Source organism: Arvicola amphibius, chromosome 12 (assembly GCF_903992535.2).
Source record: "Arvicola amphibius chromosome 12, mArvAmp1.2, whole genome shotgun sequence".
Taxonomy (NCBI): Eukaryota; Metazoa; Chordata; class Mammalia; order Rodentia; family Cricetidae; genus Arvicola; species Arvicola amphibius.
In genome coordinates, this window is record NC_052058.2 from 109316438 (window position 1) to 109342782 (window position 26345).

Consider the following 26345-nt stretch of genomic DNA (forward strand, 5'->3'; position numbering starts at 1 on the left):
AGAGAGAGAGAGAGAGAGAACATTGAATCAAATTCTGGACTCGGAGGCCCTTGATGAAATTATGAGAGTCTGGTGCTCGACAGCAAAAGATGAAGCAGGAAAAAGGCATTATAACTTTGGTCAAAACCATGTGAATTTACTTTAGAAACTCCTCTCTCTGCCCACACAGAAGAAATGTCTGCATGTTGTTTGTGCAATCTGTTTGTATTTCAACAATGAAAAGTGTTTTAAAAAATGAAACTCTCAATTCTTTTGTTTAATTTTAATCAAATTTAGCATTTTAACGTTATAAAGTGAGTCTTAAAATTGTTTTCTAATTATATTTATTCATTTATTTCTGTGTGTGCTTGCACATGCTCATGTATGTGCCATGGTGTTATGTGGAAGATACAGAACAATTTGTGTGAGTCCTTTACCGTGTAGGTTTGGGGAATCAAACACAGGTTGTCAGCAAGTTCTTTTACTTATTGAGCCATCTCCCTGGCCCAGAGGGTGAGTCTTTTGTGTGAGCCGTTACCTTTGCAGAAGCATCCAATATCACATGTTTACAAAAATCCCTTGCTCAGGGTTTGCTTCTCTACAGCACTTAGGAACGATCTCCCGGGCCAGGAACTGTGCTGGTGACTGGAAGTACAAAGGTGACCACTTGGTTCTGTTCTCCAAGGAATGCAATGTGGCAGGCTGGGCAGGAAACACGTACGTCAGCGGAAGCTCCTCCACAGGACCAGATAGAGCAGACTGTACTGTTTAGTGTTCCCACTGGCACAGCTCCCCTCTAAACAAGTGTGTTGAGATAAAGTCCACACACTGTATAACTCACACATTTAAAGTGCAGTGTGGTTGGGGTTACATGTTCCCCCACAGAAGGCGTGCAGCCACTAGGAGATGCCTGTCGCTCCCCTCAACCTTCCTAGGCCACCTCAGGTCCTCTGTTCTCCCTTAATCTCTCTGTTTCGAGCACTTCCTACAAGGAGTGAGAATGACACCCCGCACCATCTTCCATGACTGTCTTCTCTCGGGGAAAACCATTCTGAAACCTCGTCAGTATCTAGAGCACATCCTTTCATTCTTTATTGCAAAAGCATTTCCCATTATGTGGCTACGGCACGTTTTCTCTTCGCTGTTCTTTCATTAGGAGGCGTTTCAAATGGTAAAAATGTATATTTCATCTCAAAATGTGACTTGCCACATTTTTAACCCATTCACCACTGAACGCTTAAGCTGTTTTCCTTTGTATATGTATCTGTGATGTATGTATGTGCCCGTGTATGACAGGTGTATATGTACATGTGTGTATGCATGTGGAGGCTGGCAATCAAGTATCATCTTCTATTGTGCTCGACCTTATATTTTCAAATGCTTTAAAATACTTTATGTATGTGTACATGTGCAGGTACAGATGCGTATGTGCATGTGTGTGCACAGGACTATCTTGAGGTCAGAGAAAGGATGATTGATATCTTGGAGCTGGGGTTACAGGTGACTTTGTAAGCTCCTAAACGTGGGTGCTGGGATCCCAACTCTGGTCTTCTGATAGGCCTTAACTTCTGAGCCATCTCCCTAGTGCTGCGTTCTTAGTTTTTGAGAGAGGCTCATTGTCAGTGGGGCTGGAGCTCCCCGCAGGGCTGGAGTTCTGGCTGTCTCAGCCTCCCCGCTCTTCCTCCGAGTTCTGGGGGATGGATTACACAGTCATGCTTAGCCTTTTATGTGGACTCCGGGACCCCATCGGAGGCTCTCATGCTTGCGCGACAAGCGTGTTCTCACGAAGCTGTCTCCCACCCGGTCCTCCTCTGCTTGGCAGTGAGTGCTGGTGCTGTAAAGGACGGACATGCGCCTGCCCTGAGCAGACTCCGGGATCCCGGGTCTCATCGCTCGAAGTCCCTCGGGAGAGCAGCATCTTTATGTATGCCCACCGTCAAGCACAGCCGCAGAAATTTTGTAAGTTGTCAGCCTCTTGCTCAGAATTACCACAACACTGATTTTTCTGTGGCGGCCCAATGCTGGCAGTTGGTCTGAGCTCAAAGTCAGGCACTGCCGAACACATTGCTACAACATGAACTATCCAGTTCGTGCTTCCCCCTCCACACACACGTTCTTTCTCAGCCATCCCTCTAGGAGCACACACACACACACACACACACACACACACAACACACACTGTGTTTAGCCTGGCACCACCTGCTCTCAATGCTTATGCTCCAATTGCTTAATGGTAGGTTCCAATATTTCGCCAGGAGAAAACGCCAACTTGTTTAGCCTCCTCAGATTCTACCTGTCTGTTTTTCAGACATCACACCAGTTGGAGATGTGCCACTTCTCTGGTGGCGTCCTGTTTCTTCCACAGCGCTGGCGCCCAGCCCCCACACCCCGAGCTCTGTCAGACTGCTCTCGTTATCTCGGCCTTTATCAGAGGGTTAGAGCTGCAGGGCTTCCTCTCTGGTTTCACATCTCTCTAAGCTTCTTTTTATTATACGTCCTCAATAAGAAGATCATTTTCCCGATAGAGAACAAAAGCATCATTGAGTGGTTCTGAGTGGTTCCGTGTTAGGTGTTTACACGCTACTTTCCCTCCAGCCTGTGAGTCGTCTTCCTGGTTTCTGACTGGTGGGAAAGTAGAGTCCTTTACGTAGGTAGCAACATTTTTCACAAGTCCTGATCAAGAAAGATTCCTCAAGCGGTACTTAGAGGTCCAGCTCTGTGTGGGTTTTGTTTTATTTTGTTTTTTGAGACAGGATTTTTCTTTCTAGCCCTGGCTGTCCTGGAACTCACTTTGTAGACCAGGCTGACCTCGAACTCACAGAGATAGCCTGCCTCTGTCTCTGGAGTGGAGGGATTAAAGGCATGTGCCACCATGCCTCGCTCCAGCTTTGAGTGCTTTTGCATAGCTGGCTATAGGGTCATTAACCTTGGACACTGTGCATCTTGGATTCACTTCTCTTTGGAGAGCTTTAGGAACTCTCTCAGCTGACGTCCCTAATCCCTCTTTCACCTAGGCTCTGTGGGAAGGAAGACATTCACATGTCCCCATCCTTCACTCTATTTCTGAATACGATAAGAAATACTTTTGCAGTCCCCAAGGCAAGGTGGTTCTGGTTAGGGTAGGGAAATAGTGGGCTAAATTAAAGAAATTATTTCTAAACTCTTTACCATCTCTGAAAGTTCAGTACTAAAACCTCCCGTGATGTGACTGACTTTCTCATTCACCTTAGAGATGGACAGTTGCTCCCCCTTCCTTCAGCAATGTGGGTGCTTGCTGTGAGGGGAAAAAGCTTTGCTGTGGGGGTCCTCTTTCCCCTCTAGGCCTGTCAACCATCAGTCTCAGAGGGGAAAGAGGAAGAAGGGGCCACAAAGCTCCGTACCCAGCCCATAAGCACTAACGGATACAGATTCCAGTGAATCAGCTCAGTTTAACTCCAGAGTATAAGGAATATACAGGATGGGGGACCTGGGGATAAGCTCGAATTTTCACTAAGTGGCATACTCCTGTCACAGGCTTAGTATGCAGCAGTGGGATCCTACAGCAGAATTCAATTCCAAGTCTTCTCAGCAGTGATCTGTGCCAAGGGTCAAGCTAAAGATGAGTCAGGCATCAGGTTTAGAGTCAGTTTTTAAAGTCAGTTTTCCAGACCCAGAGGCATTCTCCAGATAAGGGAAGATAGAGAGCAAGAAGCCTTGCTGGAGAAGGAGGGAGTTTCCATATTGCTGTGCTTAGAGAAAGCTGTCAGGTCACTGCAGACTGCGTCCTCCAACCAGCCAGAAAAGTCTTCCAACATTGCTAACCTCCTCCTCTTCCCTGTGTGTGGGACTCACTGGAGAGCCTGCTCAGCAGACACAGGGATGTGTGTCCATGGTAGCTCTGTCCAGGGCCGTTTGTGCTTCTCACACTCAAGCACACAGAGTCAATGCTTGCTGGTCACAGTAGGTGTAAGTCACCACGGAGACCGGATTGACAATATTCAGTCATTGCCCCAAGGGAAGCCCAGGTTGGCCTCTGTGATCCTTTGGCCTTGCTTTCTTTTATTACAGTCAACACGCAGCCCTATTTTATGTGTATTTTTTTATTTAAAGACCTTTAATACCTGTTATTAACTCACTAGCATGGAACTATGACAGCCTTCTTTGGAATTCATGTTTACTCCAGAAGGCACATCTCAGTCATCCTGTACTTTGACACATGAGATAGCACTTGGCACTATGAGCAGGAGAATCATCATAAAAAATATAAAACTGTGGTACTAGGTAGACTGGAGAGATAAATCAGTTAAGACATAAAAAGTAAATAAAGAAAATAGACTCGGGCATGTAGGGTGATTCACAACTGAGCCACTCCGTGTTTCAAATGTTAAAGAAGAGAGCCCTGAGATCATGAGTTCATTTTTGTGAAGAGACTAACATGGGATTTCCCAGTAATGAGGACTGATTGAATACACACACATTCATGTGCACACACGCACACCTTCCCCTCTCCCTGAACCTTTAGCATGTGTGCAACATACTTACCATAACACAGGCCATGTTGTGAGCAGGGGGCCTTGACTTTTGGTTCATTGGTACATACACCATGCCTAACGCAGGACAGGACTCTGGAGGCCAACAGTGACTGTGTGTTTGATAAGTAACTGAATCACTGTGTCCAACAAGGTTGAGTGTAGCTCTCACAGGTCCATAGTCTGTAGAGAATAGAAAACATCTTACAAAACCTGCCACACCATACCTGGACTTGAGTGAATAATAAGTTATCTTGTGATGATGATGACCATGACCTTGGTATGGTTCTTGGTATGTTTTTGTATTGTGTATCAGCAGGTGACTGATAGATCATCATCTACAAATCTCTATGCAACTAGTTTACTTTTCATAAACCCAGAGAAACACTCAATAGACCAGATGTGTTTGTTTGGTCTCCCTCAGGTTCTATTTCTGCAGACTATTTGAACTTTAGAGTGTCCAAAGACAGACCAAGAGTTCATTAATATATTTTGAAGGGTTCAAGATCTTTTGGAGAGAAAATTGGCATAGCGCCATCTAGTGGTCGACAGTAAAACATAGGGCGATTGAAATGGGTTTGGACCATGCGCGGGCAAATTTCATGTCAGCTTGACAAAAGCTATAATTATCAGAATTGAGGGAATCTCAAATGAGAAACTGGCTCAATAAGATTGAGAGTAGACAAGTTATAGGGTATTTTCTTAATTAGGGATGTGGGAGGGACCAGCCCATAGTGGGTGGGGCCACCCCAGGCTGCTTATCCTTGGTGCTTTAAGCAACCAGGCTGAAAAAACCATCCATGAGGAGGAAGTCAAGCATCACTCTTCCAGTGCCTCCACATTCCTGCCCTGTTCAAGTTCCTGCCCTAACTGCTTTTGACGATGAGCCGTTGTACGGACGTGAGAGTGAAATAAACACTTTCCTTCCACGTTGCTTTTGCTCTTAGTGTTTCATTGCATCAATAGAAACCATGATCAGAATTAGATTCTCCTTATGCACCTAAACTTAGGTCGCTTTTCTTGTAAGCAAGAGGTATATAGGTATATAGAAAACAAAAAGTGGAGAGGGGGCTGAAGGTGGCACAGTGGGTGAGGGGCTTCCTGTGCAGGCCGGAGGACCCAAGTTCAAATATCCATCACTCAAACAAATATCTGGGTGTAACAGTAAAACCAGATAGGGCTAGTGACGGGAAGACTGTAGGGGCTTGCCAGTTGCTGGCTTGTCAGCAGTGGTCGGGATGTAGGCCATGTGTTTCCAGGTTTTGGGCCACTTATCCAAGGAACTGAAAAGAAGAACTCATACATATTTGCAAAAAAAGTGAGATGATTTTATTTGAAGCAAATTGATACTCGGCACATAGAGGGCGCACTGTTATGACGGGTAGTGGACCACAGGCGTGGGATTACCCATGATCCCCAGCGGGCCACGGGAGTGAGACCCATGATCCCCAGGTGCTCTTCAGGCTTCCTTTTGCAGGGTTCAGGAGGAGTTGGCTTACTTAGGGGGTAGCGAGTGGATGCTTCGCTATTTTGACTGATAGATTAGATCATATCTTTATTTTTTCCTCCTCCTGCATATGTCTCTTCCCAGAATGCATCTGATTTTAATCATACGCATATCCAATTATGCACAGGCATGTGATGGTGAATAGAGAAGTCTGCTGAAAAGTTTGCCGAGGAACACACCCCTAAAACTAGTTAAGGCCGGATGGGCCCTTCTATTTTTCAAACCCACACACATTGGAAATACAGCTGCACATAAACTATTCCAGTTGGACACTTCCTAGGTGTCAGGAAGATTATATATGGAAGTATATGCAGCCCAATGCAAGAAGGGGTTTGGGCAACCCTGAGGTTGCTAGGTGTAATGCCTGGAGGGTATATATGTGCATGGTGCCTGCAAGTGAAGGAATGGAGATGCTAAGAGGGAGTTTATGTACACAACCAAAACCCAGTGGGGTCCTGAGCGCAACTATCTCCTATGTCTGTCTGCCTCAAGTTAGAGACAGTGTTTCAAGAGAATATGGTGCCTTTAGTACATATACAATACACTACAGCACACACAAACATACATAAGCACACAAAGCAAAAGACACACATACATACACACAGAGAGAGAGAGAGAAAGAGAGAGAGAGAGAGAGAGAGAGAGAGAGAGAGAGAGAGAGAGACAGCACTAGATTGGTTAGTGACTGTGAAAATCTAGTCACTGTGAAAATCATTAATAAATGTATTTTTGAGCTTTGCAATCATATATGTGATTTTAAATCCCAGCTCTGTTGCTAACAAGCTTTGTAACTTGGAGCAAGATGCCAGTTCCCCAAGTCTCAGGTTCTCCCTTTATAAAATGGAAATAATAGTTTCTTTGTGTTTATTTCAGGGATCAGACAAAATAATGCATACAAAGCATCTAGCAGAGAAGCTGCCAGCTAAGGAAGTAATCATAAAGTTACAAGTGAGGGGCTGAGCTGCAGTCTGCAGGGAGGAGTACAGGGTTTGCCTAAGGAAAGCACTCACCGTTGCATGTGTGCTGAAGTCTAAATGTTGCAATCTAAATGTTGCATGCTTTAGAGCAGGCTCATATGAGTGATCTATTGAACAGATAATGTGTCAAAGAGGAGTCCTGAATAAAAGGACTCAGAGGAAAGTGCATACATATTTAGTGGCTCTTTCAGGAAAAGCAAAGGGTTATAGCAGTTTCTTCTGTGCCTACCAAACAGAATAGGTAAAAAGTTAGTGACCCAAACCTAAAGGTGTTCCAGAAACATAATGGGCCCTGACAACCTTTCTGAGGAAAAGCATCTCTCTGGGGAACCAGAAAGGTGGCTTAGTGATTTAAAAGCATATTGTTCTTGCAGAGGACTTGAGTTTGATTCCCTGCAACCATGTCTGGCAGCTCACGACCGCCCCTGAACTCCACTCCAGGGACTCTAGTACTCTCCTTTTACCCTGTAGATGCCTGGACTCATATGTGCATACTCCCACACTGACATACATTCCTAGATACAATTTAAAAATAAGAATAAATTATAAATATCTATATTTCTATGCCATCAAAGCAATGTCTGAAGCACAATTCATAAATACTCAGAGACAGAAACTGAGGTTCAATCTAAGGGTCAGAAAAGCAAAAGAACCAGCCACTGGCTTTTACCTCTACCAGAGTCCAAAATTGCGACCCTACCTCCAGGAATCTCTGAATGAGAAAATGTAGTGGTATTTTGTTGTATAAATAACAAGTAGGACATCCCCTTATAATTTCCTTGGCTTGTTGCCATGTAAGGGAAGAATGGCTGTGAATTCCTTCTGGGTTAAGAAAAATAAAGTTTGATCAAGGGATACCTTGATCAAATCCCTGATAGGAGCAGATGTCCCAGATGATCCAATGTTTTGGAGCACCTCTGTTACAATTCCTCTGAGTTCTACATCCAGAACAGCTTTAAAACTGATGGCTGAGATGTTCCAGGCTCACAGAATACTCCAGTCACAACTTGACCATAATCCTAAATTTTCTTTAGGTCCCCATAAGATTATCAGTGCCCCCAATCAGTAGGAAGTAGCCTAGAAAACTATGCCCACCTTCCCCAAAATGAATTGTATATGCTTGTCTTTGTTTAGATTGTTGATTACAAGTTGTTATTTATAATGGTCAGGAAAAAGGTAAACAAAGAAGATTAGATTCAGACTTCTTGTTTTGAAAAGAAAAAAGAAAAATAGTGAAATGCTGTGGGATAATGCCCTTGTACCCTGTAAAGATTTGTTGCTTGTATTAGTTTAAATAAAACACTGATTGGCCAGTAGCCAGGCAGGAAGTACAGGCGGGGCAACCAGACTAGGAAAATTCTGGGAAGAGGAAAGGCTCAGTCTGCAGTCACCAGCCAGATGCAGAAGAGGTAAGATGAGAATGCCTCACTGCTAAAAGGTACCAAACCACATGACTAAACATAGATAAGAATTATGGGTTAATTTAAGTTGTGAGAGCTAACTAATAATAAGTCTGAGCTAATAGGTCAATTTATAATTAATATAAGCCTCTGTGTGCTTCTTTGGGACAGAAAGGCTGTGACTGGGTGGGACAGATTTACAGACGTCAGAGTGAGACACTGTGCTGTCTGGCACGCCTATTGTTCACAGTAGTCTGACAACTGGGGATATGGGAACTGCACTGTAACTGAGTTAGAACCTGCAGCTTGTGCTTGTCCCTTCCTATTTCCTGTGTACAGATTGTAGGTCTTGACCTCCAGTTCTTCTGAAGGAAACGGGATATTTTCTGATGCAACAAAGATGTAAGTTACAGTGCGATCATATGGGAGGAGTGTGGTCCCCAATCCAATACCAGAACAGTGTCCTATAAGAAGAATGGAAGGGACACACAGGGCATAAAATGCCGTGTAAAGACTCATATGCACAGGGGAAGACACAATAAGGATACCACATGACCCCTAAGATTGGAGTGACCTGTTCAAAAGCAGAGGAACACAAGAGATTGCCACCAACACAGAAACAGAGACAGACATGGAACACTCTCTCCAGACAGAGAACAGTCATGGTGGCACCTTGATATCAGACTCAGACCTCCAGAGCTGTGTGACAGTAAGACCGCCTGTGTCAAACTACCAGTCGGCACTATTTAGTGTAGCAGCTACAGGCAGGTGCATGCTCTTCCTAGCAGAGAGAAGTCCGGTGTGGATGGGTTGTGGGTGCTGATCTGAGCAGAGGTTTTGTGGGTTCCCCCCACATATGTTTATGTACATATACATGTGTGTATATGTATATGCATGTGATAGGTGTGTGTGTGTGTGTGTTCCTGTCCACATGTGTGTAGGTGTACATGTGTGGAGAGATCAGAGGTTAGCAGTCAGGTATCTCCACTGTCCTACACTTTACCTTGTTCATTTGAACTGAAGCTAGGTGGCATGTTCTCCACCCACCAAGTGCTGGGACTAGGGACTGGACTGCCACCCCTGCTGGGGATTTACCAGTGTGCCAAGCATGCCAGCTCATTTGAAGAGCAAATGCTTTAGCCCCTGAACCATCTCCCCAGCCCACTGGGCAGTTCTTATCTATCTGGCATTCTAACCTTATGAAATCACAGGAAGCTGCCTCTAATCAGGAGGGTCGGAGGCTGAATGCTTCCTGTTCGGGCTACAATGAGAAGCTCTTAAAGTGGGAAACACTGATTGTGCTCTGCAATGCTGGCCCCACCAGAGTGCAGGAAGGTGCGGATTCCTGTTTCTGTGGCCTTCCGTTGACAGGGCATCTGTCTTCTGTTTGCTCGAGGAGGACATCCATCAATCTGGTAGTGCCTGATTTCTTATGGAAACTTCTAGATGCTTGACTTTTCTTTCCTCCTTACCTCTCTTTCCCCCACAGCCACGATCTCCACCCCAGTATACACGCTCTCTTCTTTGAAAAGTGTGAAAGTTAAGTTTCTGAGCTTTGGAATACCCTTACTCAATTAGCACGCACCGCCTTGCAGCCCAAGACCAGTATTCTTCAGGAATTTGGCTTTAGAAAATGCTCACTCACCTGGTTGATCCAATGCTTAAAATCAGGCAGAGGGCCTGCTGCCAAAGGGCTTGTATTTAAGAGCAACTCCACCAGATGGCGCTCCGTCGGAGGTTGGGCCTGGGCCCTTGAACTTCCCTCTCAGTGTCTGAAAATAATCGCAACGAAATCCTGGAGCCAGAGAAGCTTCTAGAGATTGATGTAGGAGATTTCGCTTACCCTTCTCCTCTGACCCAGTCTTCGCCATACAGAACTTTCTATCGCCTCCCTCATTAACAGCCTCGTCTAGAATCAAGTTCCCTCAGCAGGCCACAAGTGAGAATATTCCTCCAGGCTCTTGCAGCCACGGGATGACATAGGAGGTGGCTGTCAGTTGGGTGAGCCTGTCACCCTGTCAGGGATGGTGATCTCAGGAAGCCAAGATGCCATCGCAGCGCCTCATGGTATGCCATCCCTCCTCTGATGCCACCCTGCACTGGTCAGCCACAGAGAACACTCTGTGCTCATTAACACCCTTGGAACACACAAGGAGCTGCCAACCCAGAGAAGGATAGCTCCATTTTTACACCATGACAGGATAGCTGCATTTTCAATTAGACCTCAAATACTCAAGACTGAAGAAGGAAATGAAGCCAACGTTTACTGTCAGAATCTCTAAACGCTTCAACATGGAAGCAAAGTCCGGCAGCCAGCAAGCTTGGCCCGAGACTGGGGACTGAGTAGCAATGAAATGCAGGTGGCTCTCCTGACTACCGAGTCTGTGTATGTTAAAACAGACTTCCTGTTACATCATCCATGAAAAACTTTGCTCTTTCTAGGTGACAAAGCCTGTTGGACACTGGCTTGATAAACATCCTTTGTCATAAATTGAAAAAAAATAGTTTCGTCTTCTTTGTTCAGGGTTGGAGCTTGCAAACAAAAATTTCTTGGTAAAGGGAAAATCACACAGTAGGTCTACAATCCATAACCCTCTCTCATCTTCTTGCTGACATTCAGAGAAGTTTGTGGGACTTCCTCTGAGATCCCGACATAATTATCACATGTTCAAAATCAAAGCAAAGTGGTGGTTTATGAAGGATGGAGAGGGGTACAGGCCCTGTGCTGTCTTCCAGTATGTCTGCTGAGTGATCACAAGGAAGGGCTCAAAAAAGACAGTGCGGGGTGGGCATCCTCACACTGGTAGGGTCCGTCAGTCCCTCAAAGGCAAATGCACTCTCTGCGCCTTCCCGAGAACACTGTGAAGTAGAATAATATGACTTTAAGAGCATCCAGTTTCCATATGACATCTGACTCTCTCCTTTGCCATCAAAATCAGAGGCCCCATCTTCCTTTGTTTCCTTTATCAAAACTTCATCTCAGGGGGAAAAAATTACCAGCAACTTTAAGACAATGACAATTTGGCACACTCCTGATCCCTGCCCCGCACCTCTATGAGATTTTTCTGTGTTTATTTATCACGGAGAAGGTGCAGGAAGCCTCCAGAAACACAGATCTCCAGGTGCCCTTGAACTCATTTCAAAACACCAGACTGCCCTTCGTTCTATTCCACAGCTCAGTACCTGCATCCCGTGCCTGGGGCACCACATCAGAGATGTCCTGGAAGAGATCCAGTTCATCTCAAACGTCACTCTGGTTAGGAGTGATAGTGAGTGAAACCCCACAAATTTCTTCTCCAGGAGGATGTTAGGGATCACCATTTCCTGTTTTATATCTCCTGAAGTCCAGAGCTTTGGGATAAAGACATTCTGCTGTTCTCTCAGCGGCATGGCTATGAGAGTCGTGGCAGAGTACGACTCCCCAGAATTAAGTATGTAATGACCAGCAGCACAGGTCCACATACGCGGTCAGCATTATACATTGCTCTGGTAAGCAGTGCTCACTGTGACAGCCTGGGACTCCCATAACGTGACTTACCAAGCCAGGCTGTCAATAATCCCTTTTATTCCAGTGTTGGAGCCTGGCAGCTTCCTGTGCTCTAGCTTCCTGGCAGGAGAAAATCCACTAATGTCTGGAAGATAATAAAACCACCCCATGGCCATTCAGAGTACTCACCATAATGCTTTCGGCCCAAGACTGTGAGGGCTGCCAGGGACAGAACCAAGTGACTGGGAATCAAGGAAAAATCAGACTAAAATAAAAGATGCATAGATGACTCCCAATATTGGAGTTATCAGGTATGAACTCAAAAATAGACATATAAATACATTTTAAATGTGAACTTATGCCAGAGAACCATATATAGTCTATGGTTTTTAAAACACCAAGTAGATATTAGAAGAAGAAAAGGAAGAAGAAGAAGAAGAAGAAGAAGAAGAAGAAGAAGAAGAAGAAGAAGAAGAAGAAGAAGAAGAACAACAACAACAACAACAACAACAACAGCAGCAGCAGCAGCAGCAGCAGCAACAACAGCAACGTGGGGGCTGAAAAGATGGCTTATCAGGTAACAGAGATTGCCACAAAGCCCAAAGACCTGACCTTAATCCCAAGAACCCATGTAAATATGGAAGGACAGAGTGAATTCCATAAAGTTGCCCTTTGACCTCCACATGCATGTCATAGCATGTGATCAGTGGTACATAAGTTCTCTAACTTGTCCTGTATACTGACATCATAAGAAATGAATATTTTTTAATTTAAAAATTTTAACCTTTCTTAATTGTAAAGTTGTGATGGTAACGTACTTTTGGGACCCACTGGGGCACCAGATGGTAGAGTCTGTGTTTCCAACACATGCCTAACATACAGCATCAAGTGTTTCTCTTACTGCCGTTCCCACTAAATAGGGTGGGGCTAATTAAGACTCTAATGGAAAGGGCTTACCAAAGAGTAGACACAGAAGAGCATTCATGAAGTAGAACTTGTTGTCAAAGCAATGATATCAATTGTGAAGCACTTTGATAAATGATAAACACATATTCACATAACAGACAAAGCACACAGTAAGCATGTTCAATCCATGTAACTGCAGCCCCATAAAGGCAAAAAACTGAGCAAATGAGATACTTTGTGCACTGTTAGCTGAAAAATTGATGACTAGAGGTATTAAAACCCTGGCTCAAGAAATCACAAAGACCTCCAGATATCAGAAACGAAAAGAATGGCACACCTGCCCACACCACAGTCAGAGGAAATAAAAGGGAAACCTCGTGAGCAACCAAGCAGGAAAACCCATTGCCTCCAAAGGCTTGGCAGAGAAACTGATGGCTGACCTCGGGCAGCAACGAGATAAGGGAAGAGTGTGTTTTAAGCACTTAATGGAAAAGTATCTTTAATTCTGTTGGGAGAAGAATCCTTTAAAATAGAAGGAAAATACATTTCAGAAAAACACAAGGTAATTTTTTTTATCTGAATAGTTATACTATAAAAATACTTCAGATAATCTAAGAAAATAAGGGAAGGAAAGGAAGAGCACGTGACCTGGGCTGTGGGAGCCACGCACGATGGAGGCTGTCGGGTCACCACAGCAGCGGCTACAAAGACCATCGCTGGGCACCGAGCTAGCACAGGCGCCTTTACTCCCAGCACGTGGAAAGCAGAGGCAGGAGGATCTCTGTGAGTTCCACAACAGCCAGGACTGCATATAGAAACCTTGTCTGAAAAAAAAAACCTAAAAGACAGGTGCAGAATTAAAAATAATTTCTCTTTTGCAGCCTGGACCGCATTGCCGCTTTGCTCAGTTAAGCTTTGATGCAAAAGACAGCTCAAAGTGATGATGGTATTGATAATGTCACTGAGAATAAAGAGTTGATATTGTAAAATCAGTAAATAGATACAGAGATGCTGGCTTTCTATATGGATAGCAAGCCAGGGAAGTGCATGGGCAAATCTGGCTGAGTCTGGGGGTCATGGAGGAGGGATCTGGTCTTCTATCTGCTCCACTGTCATTTGCAGGAACCCCATGGTAACTTCCTGTCCCGGTCTGCAAATCTTCTCCAGGAGACAACTGGGACCTTGCTACTAGAAATCAGAAAACTAAGCATCAGAAGCTAACTGCACAGTGCCTGGCTTTAACCTGCTTCTGAAGCAGGACTGCCAGCCTCTTTTCTCTTTGCTATTGCCAAGCAGCTCTTGATAAGTTGGCATGGTCCCACCTCTCCAACTGCTTGCCTTCCAAACAGCCAATTGCTATATTTTTGTTTGCATGAATTGCCAGATTCTATCTCCAGTTTGGGCCATGCACGTAAGGCAAAGGGGAGCCTGCAAGTGCCAGGAACCTCTTGGCTTTGGTAACTGGGGCAATAATAGACACTACAACTAGGAAGCCATTGAATGACACCCTTAAATCCTTCTTCCACAGCAGACATTGCTGATGGATCTGAGCCCTAGTCCTCACAGCCTGGAGCACAGTCTACTCTGCAGCTCAACTGCCTACAGGGACACTGTTAGAGTGAGTCATATGGCAAAACTTTACCTAGAGCTTAGTGTGGATCCCTAAAGACAAGCCAAAGCCAAATGTTGATTCTTTGAGACAATACAAGGCAGGTTTTACCAAGCAAGTAACAGGTTATCCTTAAAATCCACCCCCATTCAACAGATGGAAACATCGAGACAGAGAATGTGGTGGCTTAAGATTGTATGCCTAGTAAGTGACAACCGGAGTGGGTGAAACTAGTCCTATTTACACCTGAAACCCCGCTGTCCCCGGCAAGCCACACAGCCTTCAGAGAGGGAGACGGAGAAGGAGCCAGGGCAAGACAGTGTGGTGTCAGACACAGAGAGAAACTTAGTTCCTAGGAGAATGGAGGTGACAGACAGGAGGAAGATGGGAGAACAAATCACCCAGGCTCCCCAGTCCAACCTAGGCCTGGGCCTGAGCTGAAGCCAGCAGTCTCTCCAGAACACAGGGGCTGTGCCGAGGGGACTCAGGACAGTCCCTTGCCAACCACAAAGGTGGACAATATCTACTGTGTGATAAAGGTCATCACGGGGAGTCTGTCGACGCTGGTGCCAGTTTTACTAAAGATTTATTCCTGCTTATGTATATGCCTGTGTATTGCGCATGTATGACACATGAATGTGGGTGCCCTTGGATGCCAGAAGAGGCCACTGAATCCCCAGGAGCTGGAGCTGTAGGGAAAGAATCCCAGGTCCCCTGAAACCACAGAGCCAGCCATCAGCCCAGCCCATGTTGATGGTAATTTTAAAGTAAAATTATATGTTCTTATTATTCTTTTGAAACAAGTGACGTCATCTTTAATAGGCAGAATCACTCCCCAGCCTCAGAATTCTGTATGCTCAAGCTAGTGCAGTTGACACCAGAATGGTGTCTTCTCCTACCATATGGCAAGATGAGTTTTATCAATAATTATAAAATGAAGGCAATAATGATAGTGATAGTGAAAGAAATGAAGACAATGACAATTTCCCTTTGTTAAACTTATTCATGCACATAATGACGGTAGATAAATAATGCATTGCCAGAGAAGGAGAGCGAATCTTTCTTCTCAAACAGGGCCTTAATGTTCCTAGGATAGCTTCAGATTCTTGATCCTTCTGTTTCTGCCTCCCAAATGGTGAGATTATAGGTGTGCACCATGACACACAATTTTAAATGCAAAGAGTTGAAAACGAAAATGCCATTTTTTCTAAGGAAGAGTTTTACCTCCTCATTGATAATGAGAACAGTGTACCTTTGGGTTTAGAGACTTGTGCAAGTTTGTTAAAATTTTCTCAAAATTGATCCACATATATTTGCAGTCTGGCCGTGTTTACAACATCGATCAAACCAAACTTTTCACTTACTGCAGCTTCTGAAGCTTTCTTTCCCTTGTGGGGTTATGAAAGTCTTAGACAGGAAGATAAATTAAAGCCAGACATGGTGGTGCATACTCAGCACGTGGGAGGCTGAAGCAGGAAATTCACAAGTTCAAGGCCAGCCTGAGAAAGACGCTGCTCAAAAAATGTTTCGCAGTGTAGTCCAGTGGTTAGAAGTTTGCTCAGCATGCTCAATACAGTAGGTTCAATCTCTGCCACCACATACATACATACATACATACATACAATTGCATATATGTATTTACGTGTACATGAGATCCATTAAACCCAGCAAGTCTCACATCATAACAAATTCTGGAAAGGCAGCACAATTTATGTCTTTGTTTCTTCTGAATAAATCCTAGCCACTTTCAAAAGTCATAAAGATAAAAGTTTTTCAATAAATAACCCACCATCAGGAAATCTCTCACAAATTTCTATGCATTTTGTTTATGAGTCTCTCCCCTGAAAACTCAGAAAATGTCTGGATGACATAAAACATGGGCTTGAGTCACTGCTTGTGCAAGTCCTGGTGACAGCAGGCTACCAGCACTAACAAATTAAGGCTAACACATTTGCTCATAACTCCTGCTTTCTTCTTTGTCTGACGACTCTTTGTAGTGTGTGTGTGTGTGTGTGTGTGTGTGTGTGTGTGTGTGTGTGAAAGAGAAAGAGAGAGGGAAAGAGTTCAGTGTAAGATTGTGTATGAATGACTGTGTGTATGTCTCTCTGTGTGTTTGTGAGTGAGAGAGGGTAGGGAGAGAGGTGATGGATAACTGTGAGTGTGTGTGTGTGAGTGTGAGTGCATGTTTGTGAAAGAGAGAGGGAGTTCAGTGTAAGACTGTGTATGAATGACTGTGTGTGTGTGTGTGTGAGAGGGGGGAGGAAAGAGAAGAAGAAGGGAGAGAGGTGAGTGTATGACTCTGTGTGTGAGAGAGGAGTGTGTGTTTGTGTGTGTGTGTGATGTGTAAGAGAGAGATGAGTGTATATGTGTAAGAGTGTGAGTGTATGAGTGCACACATGTTATTGTGTGTGGGTACAGGTGTGGGTCTCATATGTGGAGGCTAGTTGGTACCTTCAGGTGTCAGTCTTTTCCTTCATACCTCATTTGATACAGGGTCTGGTGTCCACTGCTATGTGCCACAGGCTAGCTTATTTGATACAGGGTCTGGTGTCCACTGTTATGTGCCACAGGCTAGCTCATTTGGAACAGGGTTTGGTGACCACTGCTATGTGCCTTAGACTAGCATTTGGAACAGGGTCTGGTGTACACTGTTATGTGCCATAGGCTAGCTCATTTGGAACAGGATCTGTTCACTGCTATGTGCCTTAGGCTAGCTCACTTGGAACAAGATCTGTTCACTGTGATGTGCCTTAGGCTAGCTCATTTGGAACAGGATCTGTTAGCTGCTATGTACCATAGGTCAGCTGGTCCATGAGCTTGCGTGGGTTCTCCCTTCTCAGCATTCCATTTCCTGGGCTCATACCTGCTCACTGTATCTGACTTTTCCGTGGATTCTGGGATACAGACTCCAGTGGTCAGGCTTGCACAGACAGGAATACCAATGAGTTGTTTCCCCAGCCCCTTCACTCTTCTTTAAAACTGATTGCTGACTTCTTCGCTTTTTAGACAAGTAATGTTTTCTCTACAGTTTCCTGGCACAGACCCTTGGTGAACAACACGGCCCTTGACATATCTGGTTACACATGCCAGCGTCTTCCTACCATAACAAAAGAACCGAAAGCAGTAGCTTAGGAGGAGGCAAAGCTTGTGGTTTCACTCCATAGTTAGCTCGGTTGCCTTGGGCCTGTGACTGCACACTTTATCACGGCTGGACACACAAAGCTGAACACGTCATGCTAGCTGCGAAGCCAGAGGGAGAAATGGACCAGGATCCCATTATCACTCTCAAAGAGAAGCCCCCAGTGGCCTAACAGCCTCCCACTGGTCCCGCCAGTCAGATGCTCTACTGCTTTGTGTAGGCTGCTGACCAAGCCTTTAATGTTGTATGAGGGCCTGCTTGTTGGGGTTTATGTCCTGCCCAGTTCCGGCAGTCATTAAGCCCCAAATAAAATCATACAGAGGTCTCCATAAGATTATAAACTGATTGGCCCATTAGCTCAGGCTTTTTATTAGCTCTTGTAGCTTATATTAACCCATTATCCTTATCTATGTTAGCCACATGGCTCAGTAACTTTTTCAGTGGGGCAGGTCACATCCTGCTTCTTCTGTGGTCTTGGCAGGACTGCAGGATATATGGGCTTCCTTTTTCCCAGAATATTCCTGTTCTACTTTCCTCACCTCTACATCCTGCCTGCCTACTGGCCAATCAGCATTTATTTAAAATGTAATCGACAGAATACAGAATTGTCCTCCACCTTTTCCCCTTCTTTTTTTTAACAAAGGAAAATATCCATAGTCATTTGTTGGGAATGTGGGCATAATATTCCAGGTTACTTCTGGCTGGTTGGGTGGACTGATAATCTTATGGAGACCTAAAGAAAATTTAGAATTATGATCAAGTCCTGACTAGAGTATCCTGTGAGTCTTGATCATCTCAGGCAGCAGTCTTGAATCTGTTCTGGATGTAGAATATCTGGGCCATCTGTTCCTACTGGAGATTTGTCAGGTGGTCTTCCTTGATCAAATCTGAGTTTTCTTAACTCAGAATGAATCCATAGCCTCTCATTTCCTGTGGAAACAAAAGCAAAATCTCTTCTCCAAAGTAACATACCTTTTGACTTCAATTTTGAAGTCAAGGTATTTTCAAAATACCTATCTTGGATTAATTCAACAGCATTTACAAGCAAATATATTTTAGCAGCTGTTGCTTCTTCCTCAGCATTCAAAAAATTCAAAGAGAGCATAATAACATACAGTATCAAGATTCTCTGTGTGTTTTCCATCTTTATGCAGCTTTATTTTAAACTCTATTTCTTTTATTTTTAATTTTTGGCTTTTTGAGACAGGGTTTCTGTGTATCTTTGTCCTGAAACTCACTCTGTAGACCAGGCTGTCCTTGAATTCACAGAGAGCCACCTGTCTCTGCCTCCACAGTGCTGGGATTAAAGGTGTGTGCTACCACACCTTGAACTCACAGAGATCTGTCTGTCTCTGCCTCTCAGGCATTGGAATTAAAGGTGTGTGCTACCACACCCAACTACTCTCTTTCTTTTTTATTTTAAGGACTTTAACATTTTTTTCAAGCCTGCATATATTTTTAACTACCTAGCCCTGTGGAGGACAAGCCCTAGTCCTGTTCATGACATAGTCTAGTGGCCACAAACATATTTGTATTGCTACACAGCATGACAGCATTGAAGTCACCCAAGTTCCTTCCTCTGGCTCTGAAATCACTTGGTCATTGGCTTCTCCACTACTTTTTGGAATAAACACACATAGCTGAGTCCAGCCAAATGAGCTTCCACATGGAATCTGATGTTTATCAAGGAAGAAACAATAAAAAAGTGCTAATTTAGGCTTTGTTTCTACTTTTCAAATCAACAGTAGTCACAGCTACTTAAAACTCAGAGCAATGAAGACTTGCTGAAGAAGAATTGTGTTAGCAAAGTGTAGACTTTGCCAGCACATTGTGACATCAAGAAGTAGACCTGCTTTAAGACAGTCTTCTGTGGGGTGTCCCCCATAGAAAGTGACCCCAACCCACTGTAGTGTCTACTCCCATAACATTGACCCCACCCCCCATGTCTATACGGACTTTAATAGAAATTCCACTGGCTTCCGCACAGTCCCTTGGATCCCGGGAAATGCCTCTTTCACCACACCATGACTTTTCTTTTTCATTAGGGTCTCCTGCCTCACACTGTCCTTGAACTCACTATGCAGCTGAGGGTGCTCTTGGGTCTGACCCTTTTACCTCTCCCGTGTGCTGTGGTTCTGGGTTTGCTCCACCACACCCAGTTTACCCCAGTGCTGGGGAATCCACCCAGGGCTTTGTGTGTGCTGGGCACACTACCAGCTGAGCTCCACCCGCACCTGACTTCATTACACTGGATTAAATCCATCTCAAGGTAAGCCCCTCCACTTTGCTGTCTCTTGCCCTGCCTAGGAAGGGACAATCTCATGTCCCAGAGGTCTTGTCCATCTTTTCTTGGGGGAGCTGAGAGCTCTTATCTGGAGCTTGCCTTGCTTGGCCCCATGCAGACTTCCTTTCTATAGGACCTGGGAAGGGGGCTTCTGTCCCCTTTCAGACCCACTGACTCTAGGCTTCTAGTAAAATGCCCTTTCTCTCAGGTCCCTTCTGATGTGCTCACGGCTTGCCAGCGAGGTTAGATGACCTTGGCTGGCTGTCCTGGACTCTTGCAGATGGTGCTGCAGGAGCAGGTCTGAGTTCCTAGGCTGTCTCAGAGGCCTGGGAGCCACACAGACTTTTCAGAGTGTCATGTTTCCTTGTTTGGCATCTTCAGAGTGGCTGGGCCCTGGAGACTTCAGGTGTCTGTCCTTAGTATTTGGAGCTGGGTTTCCTGAGCAGTGTCCTCCTCACATGAGCATTGCTATTTGCCAGGACTCTGCCCACAGAACAGGCAAGGATGGTTTCCTATAGTCAACTCTGGCTTTGCCTGGGACCACTGCTGCTCCATCCCCAGACTCAAATTGTCTTGCACCTGTCTGAGATCGGAGTCAGGAATCATGATCCCTGCTTTCGAGGAGACCTTAGGGTGGCGAGGCTTGGTTTAATACCCACAGTGCTGCGACTGTCCTGTGGGAAGAACAGGGCTAGAAGACCCTCACTCGTAACTTCCATCATTTATCATCATCAACTCAAACTCACTTAGCTTCTATTTGGCCCAGACTCGGCAACCGGTGTTACACAGCCAATGCCAAGCATGTATAAATAGATGGGAGTACCTCGCCTTGGAGAAGCTATGATTCAAAATCACAAGACGTATCCACTGCACAGCCAGATGTCCTTAGAAATATGGGGAAGAGTGAGGCATGGAAATAGCTCCTCTCTGTGACTTTGTTGTCAGTGTATTTTTACACCAGAGCAGGAAAATCTGCTACCTATGTCTGGCAACAACACGTTTAAGGAACGGTCCTTTAAAAGCTACATACACGAACAACAAATCTGTGGCGTGAGTCACTGGAGATGCTTGTGTGCTTCACCGTGGCACGCTCGTGGCCCTCTGCCCGTATTGCCCAGATGCAGCCGCAGAATCTTTTCGAGCACAGCTCTCAGTTGAGCCCCACTTGTCACATGGAATTCTAAAGTGTGAGGCAATCTCAGTTTGTCACATGGGCACATGGTAGACTTGCAAGTGTCAATTAACAACATGTGGGCTGTCTACCTTTCAACCCCACTGCTTCTTGGTGACCCACCCTCTCTATCTCCCCTTTACATGCCTGTGTGTGTGTGTGTGTGTGTGTGTGTGTGTGTGTGCACCCACGTGTGCATGCATGTGAGGGGAGAGGTCTAACTCAGGAGTTATTCCTTAAGAGCCTACTTCCTTATTTTTTGAGGCAGGGTCTCTCACTGGGACCTGGGACTTGGCAGTTAGTCACCTGTCTCTGCCTCGCCGACACCTGGGTTTATGAACACATGCCACCACGCCCTGCTCTCTACTTGAGTTCTGAGGATTGAGCGCACATCCTCCTGTTGGATGTTCTCAGCCCCAAGCTTTCCCTTTTCTCCATCTGTATCTTACCGCATCCCCCACGGAGAACCAGCTTCAAGGAGGAGGCTAATGAACCACAGTGTGGAGCAGAGGCACCGCACCCAAGGAGTGCAAACTTACAGAAGCAACAGCAGCTTCGCAAGGAAATTATTTGACAGACTCTCTTTCCCAACTACCCCCAATTCCTGGGGCAGATGGTTTTGTGAAAGGCCTCTTATATTCTGAAGCCAGATGGCTCAAATGTGTGCTGGCCTCCTCATGACTATTTGAGAAAAGTCCCTTGGAGACTTCAATACACAATCTTGAAGATTGAGCCAAATCATCGAGAAATTATTTTGAGCCAGGGGAACACTTTAGGCCAAGAAGTGAACAGGGAAGGAGTTCCTCAGGGCACCTGTCATGATCGTCACCCTTTGGAGACACGCACCTTTGTGAACCCCATTGTCAAGGCTAGGTTGTTCTAGAATGAAGATGTTGAAAGAAGCCTCAAGACACAAACTTGGTCCATATCCACCTCGAATCTCAGCCGTGATTTTTTATTTGTAAACAGGATGTTTTAAAAGGTTGCGGAAGAATGAGATGAGATCCTACTGATGAGGGCAGCTCCTCAGCTCAGTGAGGCTATCCGTAGAATAGAAAAGGCATGGGAAGAAAACCCAGAAGAAAGTTCTGGGACAACAGAGGTAGAGGCTGGAGGATGCAAACACAAACTAAGGATGGTTAGTAAACCCCAGAAGCCAGGAAAGGATAAAGAAGGACCCCCAAGAATCTTTTGAGGGGGAATGGCCCCGTCTGGTACAAACACCTCACTCACACTTGACTCTTAGGTGCAAGGAATGCCATTCCAAGACAGCAGGTATAACCATCATACAGGGAGGACATGGGGCAGCTCTGCTCACAGTGGAAGGTGTGAGTGCCTGGCTAGAGGGGAGGACACAGGGCAGCTCTGCTCACAGCAATGGGTGTGAGTGCCTGGCTAGAGGGGAGGACACGGGGCAGCTCTGCTCACAGCAATGGGTGAGTGCCTGGCTACAGGGGAGGACACAGGGCAGCTTTGCTCACTGTGGAGTGTGTGAGTGCCTGGCTAGAGTGTAGAACACCAGGGCAGCTCTGCTCACAGCAATGGGTGTGAGTGCCTGGCAGCCTTGTTGCCTCTAGAACGAGGCTGACTTCATTCTCTTGCTTGTCTGGTACAGAGCATCAGAAGTTCTGAATGGGAACTGAAGTCCATGGCAGCTGTGTGGGTTTGAGCAGCTGTCAACCCCTACCCAAGAAAAACGTAGGCAACTAGGGGCCACCATGTGCTAGAAAGAGAGCAAAAACCACATAAAAACAGGGTGGGGAAGCAGCTCAGTCGGTAGCATGCTTGCCTGACATACAGCAAGCCCTGAGTTCTGTCTGCAGCACTGCATAAGCTCCTGGCTTTTGGGTCATCCTCGGCTACATAGTGAGTTTAAGGCCAGCCAAGGCTGCATGAGACCTTGCTTCCAAAAACCATACCACCAGAAAAACCACTATAAAAATCAGAACCATGTAACAGGTAGAGCGGAGCTCAAGAGGGCCAAGCATCCGCGTACCTTATTACCGGGCACTTGATTTCACGTGCTTTCATTGGTAATGAGGATTCAGTCAGGTGGGACACCCACTTGAGAAGGCTGCCTAGTAGTTAATAGCTCAGAAGGAAACATGGAGGCACTTTTCTGTCATTAGCTGATGTGTTTTCCAAGGCACCATGTCTTACTATTTTCTGAGAGCCGCTGAATGCAGCTCACATCGGCCGCAGGGAACAAAAATGGGCTCACATTTTCTTACCTATTCCTTGATTCACAATTACTACTGAAAATAAAGAAAAGCCACCAGCTGCCTGCTCCGAAGCTCCAGTCAACTTAAACAGCCTTTGTTCTCTGAGGAAAAACATATTTTTCCAATTTAAAAAGTCCTTGTTAATGATGGTTTAAGTCTCTGTCCCAGTGTTTATTCCTTGTTGTTGGGCATAAAAGAAGGCGTCCCCCCCACAACTCCCCAGAGGACTGATAGATTCCAAACTCAGCAGTCACTCATGTTCCAGGGCTTCCCAGGTAGGGAGGGGTATGGCATCGGAACTGATCAAGACTAGAGGAATCGATGGGAGCCAGCCTGAGCAGGTGCACCACAGAGCATCAGACAACAGTGACTTTAAGTAGGCTGTTTGCCCCTCCTCCAGTGCCAAGCCCAGGTAGATTTAATATGTATGTTTCTGGGTCCTTAGAACTTCTGTATCAGTAGCTCAGAGACACTGGATCAACATTTCCCTGCAGGCTCTGAGCTAGCCCGTGGCTTTGTAGGATGAGAGACTGAGGGAGGACAGCATGGAAAGATGGGGGTTTGGGTTTCAGTGGCTTGAGAAGGCTGTGCCGTGGCTGCTGGGATGCTGACCACAGAGATGTGAATGTTGCCACGGAACCCACTTCTTTCTGGATGGCTCTGACATGCACATCCCATAGCAAACAATGACCAGAGCATGTCTGAGTTTTGCCATGTGTTAACATGGGTTTTGAGATGGGCTATTTTGTATTTTTATGATACCAAATTTGGTTGTTTTGCTTATTTGATCCAGATCTTTACTAGGTAGTCCAGGCTGACCAGTGCTGGAATTACCAGTGTGCATCATGCCAGTCTCAAACTTACATTATTTTCCTCAAATTTCTAGAGAAATATTTTGATCATCTGGAAGGTTTTATAGAATATATTCAAAACAGGCACTAGTCTATTTTCTTGGGCTTACACTTCACAGAATGCTGGACAACTACTCCAGAAAGCTGGCTGCATCCTTGAATCCTTAATTCAGAAGAGACAATGGGGCTGCTAGATAAAAGACGCACTGAAAGGCAGGAGAGTCCGCACTCAGGAGCCCTGTGAGTGGAGAGTCCGCCCTCAGGAGCCCCAGTGGAGTGGGAGAGTTCACACTCAGGAGCCCCTGTGAGTGGAGAGTCCACACTCAGGAGCCCAGGTGGAGTGGGAGAGTCCGCACTCAGGAGCCCGGTTAGTGTAGTGAGGAGCAGCGGGCAGGCCTGCTTTTCATCCCGCCTGGCTCCCAGCTGCCTGGCTAGCTTATGCCCCGAAATAACAACACACAAACTATATTCTTTTAAACACTGCCTGGCCCATTAGTTTCAGCCTCTTATTGGCTAATTCTCACATCTTGCTTTAACCCATATTTAATAATGTGTGTAACACCACGAATGGTGTCTTACGGGGAAAGATTCAGCATGTCTGACCCGGCGGCTGGCTCCATCGCATCTGACCCAGAGAGGAGAGGCATACTAACTTCCCTTCTTCCCAGCATTCTGTTCTGTCTACTCCACCCACCTAAGGGCTGGCCTATCAAATGGGCCAAGGCAGTTTCTTTATTAACCAATGAGAGTCCTCCATCAGATTAGAGTGGAGAGTCCATGCTCAGGAGCCTGGGTGGAGTGGGAAAGTTCTCACTCAGGAGCCCGGGTGGAAGTGGGAGAGTCCATACTCAGGAACTCTGATGGAGTGATCTGATTCTACCTACCTTCTACCTCCTGGGAAGCATCCCTGAGTAGGCTCAAGTCCACAGTGTGTAACTGGCCATGTTATTCTCAGGTCTCATCCTCAGATGGTGGATAGATGTCTAGCAGTTCTCCTTGGAGGGTTCAAGTCTGCTCCTAGCCACCAAAGGCTCACCAGTGAAAAAGACAGCTTGTGAATGGCTGGCAGTCCACGGTCTCGGAATAGTAAGCTGAAACAATAGCTCCTCTTCCTGTGGCAAGGGGCAGAGTCGGAAATAAGGGATAGAACTCAGGTTGGGAGTGCTCAGAAGAAGCACCATAAAGGCTGTTGAGAACAACATGTCTTGTGATTTTCTTCCTCATAAGTGGTCACTGAATGTTAGAGCAAAGTAAGATCATATTGTCCCCTCTATGATGAAGTCAATGTAGCTGGGTGAGGACAAGCATAGAAGGATATGGTCTTGGCTTTCAGTTATGTTATGATAACACTTTCATCTGAATTATTGTCTCTGCAGGCTTAAAAAAGCACAGCACAGCATCCATCAGTCATCTATCCCAGCTAAGGCTTACACACATAGTTAACACGTCTATGTTGTGTTTAGTGCCTGATCCAGAGCAGAGCAAGGCAGGCCTACTCACTCCTTAGGGGAAATGACTACCACTTCCTTGGTAAATTGTGTTATTTTTTATTTCCTGCTAGAGTCTTCATCCTGAGCTTTTAATTTATTTCTAACTAAAGTCAAGAATGGAGTTGGATATGCAGGGTTCATATTGTGACCAGTGTGACTGAGGGTGTTTGAAATTGATTGAGGACTGCTGGGTATCCATGGGTCTCAGCACCCAAGGAAAGAAAGAGAGGCATTGATGTCATCTGAAACAACCAGGACAGCAAGCACAGATCTTAGAACACACAGGGAACTCTTAAGAGAGCAGCCAGTAAGCCCCTCCCCCCCCATAGTGTCGATGCTGTATTCAGAATGAAGGCTTGTTGGGAGGCCACATTCTCTTTGGTTATAACACAACAAATCAAGACTTTGTGTCTATGGCTGGTGTGGATTCAGCTCTCGATTGCCCAATAGATGATGAAAGGGTTAAGTGTTTCCAGGGGCTGGGCACAGAATGGCCAGTGCCCTGCAGCAAGATGTAGCAAACCCACGATACAGCCCATATTCTGGGCTCCTTGTAGGGCAGGGCTGAAGGCATCCTCCAGTGAAGGACTTGTCTTCGCTTACCTTTCTTCTCTAACTTCCTTCTCCTGTCCTGTTCTGTTTCCTCACTCCCCTTCTGTCTTAGGGTCTCTGTTGCTGTGAAGAGAACCGTGATCATAGCAACTCTCTCACAGGGACTGACTTACAGTTTCAGAGGGTTAGTCCATTATCTTCAGGATGGGACATGGTGGCATGCAGGCAGACGTGGCGCTGGAGAAGGAGCTGAGAGTTTATAT

At 45.6% G+C, this 26345-nt stretch overlaps 1 long non-coding RNA gene across 2 annotated transcripts; it reads right to left on the minus strand.

The window, feature by feature from the left end:
• Window positions 1–317: 317 nt before the first annotated feature.
• On the minus strand, window positions 318–26345 carry LOC119827464. 2 transcript variants are annotated; one of them, XR_005287673.1, is made up of 3 exons: window positions 26134–26345; window positions 24925–25152; window positions 318–4670 (listed from the first exon to the last, which is right to left on the minus strand). It is a non-coding gene; the product is annotated as an uncharacterized LOC119827464 (long non-coding RNA). The 2 variants fall into 2 exon arrangements; XR_005287672.1 differs by having other exon boundaries at window positions 26256–26313.